Genomic DNA, 7,521 nt, shown 5'->3' with positions numbered 1-7,521 from the left:
AGAGATGATGGTGCAAATGGAGCGTGTTATGTCGTTGCAACAGAATCCCCGTGGGCGAGGGAAAAAGAAGAAATAAATTTTATCAATATTTCTGACTAGTTTTAATATCTAATTTTGTACTTTTATAAGACATTGTTACTTCTTAATTGGGTATGTAATATGATACTATTGGTATTTTATTTTTAAATTTTATGAAATTAGTATTTCTGATCTGTACGTTCGAATGTAAATAAAAATCGTTCGAACGTTGGTTCACACTGTACCAAACGTTCGAACGTAAATACAATTGAATCGTTCGAACGTTAAACCGACTAACGTTCGAACAAAGAACTTGCATTCGGACGCTCCTTCGTTTACATTCGAAATAACGTCCGAACATTAAACGCGCTACGTTTGAACATTTACGTTTACGTTCGAACAAATATTCGAACGTTTATTGTAATTAACGTTCGGACGCATTAACATGCGAACGTAAATATGATACGTTCGAACGATATACAACAAACGTCAACTTCTCTCATTCGAACGCCAATCGGGTCGGGTATAACGTCCGAACGTTTAATTGTACGTCCGAACGTGATTTTCTGTGACAGTTCATAACCGTCACAAAAAAAGGAACGTTCGAACGTTGTACCGAACGGAACACTTCCAACCGTCACTAAAAATATTTTTTGTGACGGTTGAACAGTAAACCGTCACCAAATGTTTTCTGTGACGCACTTTACGTGACGGTCATGGTGACGGTTTCAAACCGTCACCAAATATGTTTAGTGACGGTTTGCCATTTTTTTGTGACAGTTTCCTCTGTCACAAAATACACATTCTGTTGTAGTGACGTGTGCCCTTATTAGTAGTAATATATAATTATATGACAAAACAGACCAAACGTTACATAATCACACAAGGAGAGAACCTCATTCGATATATATTTTTTTTAAAAAAAAGATGATACTACCTAAGTTTATTGGTAACCTTCACTTGTGACGAAAAATAACTGTGATTATCATAATCATAAATGACCAAAATCCAACAGTCAAAATATGTAAAATAATGCAGCAATAGACAACTATTAAAAGGTTACAGATCAATCAACAACAAACCACACCTTGTAAACCTAAATGAAAAGAACCTGATTCGATATATAAAACAGAAAAAGGAGAGAAAAGAAAACGAAAATTGAATAGCAAAAAAAGGCACATTACTCAGAAAACGGACGCCATGTAGCTACGTTGTGGCACCTTACTGAAGGTAGACTCTATAAGATCAAGATACAGCGGAAACTGCATCACAGCAAATAAAGTAACTGGAATGCAGGTTGCAACATACACTGTATACGCCACATACTTTAACTTATTGTCTATCACAAAGAGATGTCCCGAGCAGAAGGAAATCAGCATCGCAGCTATGGAAAAGAACAAGGACGTTAAACCCATCAAGAGCTTCATTGGCAAGTCCTTTGCGAAATCCCTTAGTTTATACCTTGATGTTAAGATGGAGAGGAACGTGACCAAAGCCGTGACCGAGAAGAAGAGTGCGATGAGTGATGAGATGGCAAAGATGTGGAATGGGGTTCTGTTTTCCAATGTTGGAATGCCAATATCGTCCTTGACGCCTCCAGGAACTGCGGTGGAGGTGGCAAAGGCCACAGTGGCTATGAGTGCAGCGACGAGGGAGTTGGATTCAGAGGTTTTAATTAACCAATCACCACCGTCCTTGACGAGCTTCTTGTGATTCTTGATGAACAGTTCCTCAGGGGTTTTGCCACGCTTGTTGCGGTGGGTAAGAAAGTTAGAGGGAATGGACTTTTTCACGAACTGCATGAAGCCAAGCATGAAGTATGTACACATGACAACAATTAATTATTACAAATATATATATGTATATAGTTTTTTCTATATGCATACCTCAAACCACTTGATTTCATATTGCATTTGCAAGGCTTCCCCGGCAATCTGCCAAGGCCTATATTTTCCACGCATAGCCGCGAGATGAGCTACATTATTCTTACTTTCATCCACCACCCGTAACACGCTGTCTCTAACCAGTATATTTTTTTTTAGCAGGATTTGAAATACACGTGGTTGTCTGTTCTGCACCGCCAACAACATTGCATTCTTGTTGTCTTCATTCACGTCATGTATGGCTATCGGAAACTGTTCCAGAAGTTTCTCCACAATTTCGAAAATGCCATTTCGAGCAGCGATTAATATAGGAGTCTCTGGTCCATTTCGGAAATGTCAGTAATATATTTATTTGTTTTTTCAAATATTTTTTTAAATCTCTTATATATTAAGAAAAACCACAAACTCTGTTTTCCAAACCATTAAATAAAAAAAAAAAATCATGACTTTTTTCTAAGGACTGTGCTACAGCCCCCGCCGGGAGCTCCCGCTGGGGGCTGTAGCATATATTGTATGTGTTTTTTTTTAAGTTGTTTTTTATATAATTTTTTTAAATATTTTTTAATATTTTTTTAAAAAAATAAAATAAATTTAGAATATCATTAAAAATATTTTTTTAATCAAAAAGTAAAAAAAAGTTATTAAAAAATACTTCTTTAATTATGATTAAGTAAGTATTATTTAATAATATTATAATTTTTTTATTTTTTAAAAATATTTAAAATCATTAAAAATATCTATATAAAAAAAAATTAAATGATACACGTGATAAAATATTAGAGTTCCGGCGGGAGCCCAGTGGAGTTCCAGTATTTTCCTTTTTCTAAACCCACTCTCTTCGGAATATCATTTTCCAAAAGTTAGATATGACTTATGAGTTTTGGAGAAGGCTAGCTAGCTAGCTAGCCCTTGAGTGTATTACCTTTTGATCTGACGTTGTCATCTTCAATATTACTGTGATCTCGACCCAACATTCCGTCCAGATCTATTTGGTCGTGATCCGGACCTTTTTTATTGTCCGGGTCTATTTCGTCGCGCAGACCTATTACTTCGTCCGGATCTACTAGAGTGGTACTAAATTTATCTGGCCGTTTTAATGGATCCTCCGCACCGCAATAATACGCGTACATATCATCTTTACCACTCGTTAGAAGCTTTTTCATGATCACAATGGATAACTTGTGCTTCTTTTTCTCCTTGTAGATCTTTCTTATCATGGAAATTCCTTGATAACATCATACACGAAATACGAACCATAATTAAGAAATTAGAAAAAAAAATGGTATTGTATAATCAAAGCATAAAATTAGTAAGGTAATTAATTATATTTATGCTCAGAAGAAAAACAAATAAATTTAGATACATATTAAAACCATGCGTGTGTTATGCATGACATCATCATAACAATCGGGTGTTAATAGATGGTGCATATATATATATATATATATATATATATATATATATATATATATATATAACCAAATGATGATTTGGTCTGTGTGTACCTTATAATTTTTTTTTTTTGTAATTTGAGTACACAAAATATAAATATTCCCAGAATATTCTCTGTGAACTTTCCCTTAAAATTAGTTACTTCGATTGTATACTGACATACCTAGTGCATTTAGAACTATCTTAATTGTCCTGTTCGCAAGCTTGAAGATTTTGTTGAAAAGGCCATACATGGCCAGAGAAAATCGTTGCTTCCAAGCTCCAATATTGCGAGTGCTTAGTTCTGTAGAAAATAAAAGCAAATCATTTTAACGGTAAAACAGAAATGTTAGGCTTAAAAAATATTAGAAAAGAGAAAAAAAATTTGCAAGCACCAGAACTTGATGTACTGTGATATATTAGATTGTAAAACCGACCTGCTTCATAAAGAAGATTTGATGAAATAAAAAGAAGGATTTGATGAAATCACATATATAAATTCACGTCAATTTGTAACATGCATATATGCATTTTTCTTGCCAAAATAACAAATCTCAAAAGATATAGTTTATACCAAGCTAACCTCATCAATGATTAAAGGTTATATTGTGAGACTAGGATTTCATGAGATCTATTTAACGGCCATTTGATCGATGTCTTTGGAAAATTGGCAATATAATATATATATATATATATATATATATATATATATACATGGTATATATGCTAGCTTTTAAGTTCACAATCAGCCTCGATCCATATTACTAATTAACAATCTTATGAAGACAAACATTGAGATTTTGTTTATTGTTTGTAATGCTTTAAATATTTTCAGAATATATATTGGAGCTACATGATATGATCATGGTTCTGAAAGCCATTTCTGAAGTTGATGGGAGTTCATGCATATATTGTTTCTCATTTAAGCATGCTTTCAAACATACAGTACTCATGCATTAATTAATGCTTGCCTGTATCTTCGGGCTGAGTTTCAGGCCTCTCTTCATCTCTTAGTTCTCTAACCTTACCTCTGATCATAGCGAGTACTGGCAGTACTCGAGAAAACAAAAAACGTTCAGTCAGTACTGCATGTATAGCAAATGAATCTTGACAAGATAGAATTACTTAAGCTGTTAATTAATGCAGCTTGAAAGCAGCTAGCAAGCATTAAACTTTCAGTTGACTTTCTTCGTATCATTTTATAGTTGTTTTGATTCGGTCTCTGAAGTTAACATTTAGTTGCAATTTCTGCAACATGAAATCAAAAATTTGAAAAAGCTTTTCCTAGAGTTGTTCAACGGAGTATTCTATGTTCAAGCATTGTCCATCGACTTCTTAATTAATTAGTGTTCTATGACGTCTATGTTCAAGCATTCATGTCCCTTCACATATATATTAGTTGCTTGATTAATTAATTTATCATTTTCTTGAATGAAATAAATTTCATTCCTAGATCTTTTATATTATCGTAATTTTATATTATATTAATAAATAGTTACTAATTGATCATAATGGTGAGATTATATATTTAAGTTAATTAGTAAACTATAAATCTATGAATAAATTAAGTTAAACTAAGAATGTTGTGTTTGTAACAACTTATATGGTTTTTTTTATCACAAAATATATAGATTATTTATAATATATCTAATAATTTTTTTCTAAATATTTTGACAAACCAATTAATTTTCCATTTATATATATATATATATATATATATATATACATATATAGTATGACGAGTTTACATATACATTGATACGTACATATCTGTGCTGAAAAAGACTGAATTCCTTGTAGTGTACATATCTGTGCACTTATGTTCATGGGAATTTAAACAACATCTATCACATTAGAAACATGAGTACTCCATCTTAACATTTCTTCAAATTTAAGTTTTTTATGCTGTAAATTTAAAATTAATACTATAAAAATACAAAATTTAATGAGGATGTTATATGAGTTGCCTAATTTAAATAAGTTCGATTTGCTTAATAATTAGCACAATTTTTTTAGATTAAAAGTACGTACTTTAATATATAACATCCAAATAATCTAATTTTTCTATTAAAGTGCTTTCAAGGATATTTAAGCACTTTTTAAGACTCCAACCACATGAATTCCAAACTGGCCCTAAATGTGTCCATTTGCATCCCAATTTGCCTAGTTTTGCGTTTTCTTTTGCTTATAGGAAATAATTACCAGTTAAGAAAAGAAAAAAAAGTTACATACCAAATGATCTAAAAAAACCCCCAAAGATTAGAAAGAAGCCGATGCAAGTTTTGTAGTTCTCGGGAAAATATTGATCCAGCGCCTTCCCTTCTTTCGGGTGATCAACATTTTGTTCCACTTCGTGCTCATCAATAAATATACCTTGCAAAGTAACAGCAAAGGATAAGTCATACAATACAGAAAAAATCATATTTTCTACAAGAGTAATTAATTCCATACATTCTTTCATATATATATATATATATATATATATATATACACCTAGATGTTGTCGAATGATCGCTTTCTTTTCATTATTTTTTAGTTATCTACCAATATATCACTTGATACTAAATTTGGAGATGATGAAATTATAATGTTTAATTTCTGAATTTCTTTCCATCTAATAATTAGATAGCATATCACAAAATAATGAAATGGCATGGTACTAGGCTTTCTAATTTATGAAATGTTATACTGTACGTGTCAAATATGATAAAAGAAGAAAATTTAAAGAATATTTTGTTGCCCTTGAGTAAGGGTGCAGCTGGTCCAGTTCAGTCCAACTTTTAACAAATTTTAGAACCGAACCGATACGTATACAATATATATATATATATATATATATATATGTATATATATCTTTTAGAAATTTTAAAACTAATACAAGACCAATTCATCACCAAAACAGAAACTTTTATTTTTTCTTTTTAGTCAAGTTTTTCAGGTTAACCGATTTATCATACTACCATAGAATTAATCAAATAGAAGAGATTGAAAAATATATATAATCAAATATGTAAAAATGTATTATAAATTATTATGCTAAAAACGTATTTAAATATATATTATATATCAAAAGTAAGTTTATATTAATAACTTAATATTAATGTTCATGTTTAAGATATAAATTTCATATTATATAAATTTTAATATAATAAAATTTATATATAATATCAAATGTTATATTAAAAATTGTAAGATTAATTTTATGTTATAAGATTAATACACATGAATAAAATTCTATATATAATATAAAAAAATAAAGCAATTATATATATATATATATTGGTCCAGTTCAATTTAAATTAGTTTTCAAAATATGAAAACCAGTATCAGACCAGTTTCAATTATTAAGTACATGTATCAGAATTACGCATATAATCTCAATTCAGAAATATCTTTTCAGCATGTTGGAGTTACCACATTACGCTTGTTGATCCCCATTCCAAATCCAAAATCAGTCATTTTACTTCAAGTTGTCAATTAAAGTTATTTTTGACAAGTGAAATTATCAAACAACTCAACATTTTGCGCGAGACGAATACTACGAAGTTGATCAAGTCAATAGAGAGAATGATCTTAATTGTAATTAGTGTCGGCTAGCTAGATTCTACATGAATATGCTAACTTACAATTACAATATAATTAAGTTCTCATGCATCTAATTACGTTCTGTTTCACTTGAAACAGGCTAGGTATATATAATCCATTTGGTGCAAAAATATGGAATATCATAAATGTCATTATTATTCTAATAAAGATTAAATTGACAAATGAAATGATTAAACCTGCATCCAACATTTTGCATGACTAAGATTAATACCATGAGCTTTGCTACTTGCCACACACCATACACCACACATTTAAAAAAAAAAAAAAAAAATTGGTTTTATTCTTTTTACACTACTTATTGAAGATACTATCATTTTAAATTGATGGATATATACATACAGTTATAAATGATTCTTTTGCGGAATCCATGAAGAAGAAGACTCCCGCTTTTGAAAGCCGAAGGCTTGTCCGCTAGTAGATGGAGAGCTGTGATTCCTTTCTTATTGACAGCGTTTGCCAGTACTTTCCCATACAACTGAATTATTCGCAATGCCCAATCTGTCGACATGTGAAAAACGAAACATGAATTCCATCTTTACCCATCCATCTAATTAATTAATGTGATATTTATTATACATAAAAG

The 7,521-nt window shown here is 30.8% G+C and overlaps 1 long non-coding RNA gene across 1 annotated transcript; it reads right to left on the bottom strand.

Moving 5' to 3' along the window:
- Positions 1-4,355: 4,355 nt before the first annotated feature.
- On the bottom strand, positions 4,356-7,428 carry LOC108986249. The gene is made up of 3 exons (XR_004802186.1): positions 7,278-7,428; positions 5,565-5,705; positions 4,356-4,387 (listed from the first exon to the last, which is right to left on the bottom strand). It is a non-coding gene; the product is annotated as an uncharacterized LOC108986249 (long non-coding RNA).
- Positions 7,429-7,521: the final 93 nt, after the last annotated feature.

Source organism: Juglans regia, chromosome 8 (assembly GCF_001411555.2).
Source record: "Juglans regia cultivar Chandler chromosome 8, Walnut 2.0, whole genome shotgun sequence".
Classification (NCBI taxonomy): domain Eukaryota; kingdom Viridiplantae; phylum Streptophyta; class Magnoliopsida; order Fagales; family Juglandaceae; genus Juglans; species Juglans regia.
The sequence above is the reverse complement of the archived record's forward strand: the minus strand, read 5'-3'. Positions and strand labels throughout refer to the sequence as shown.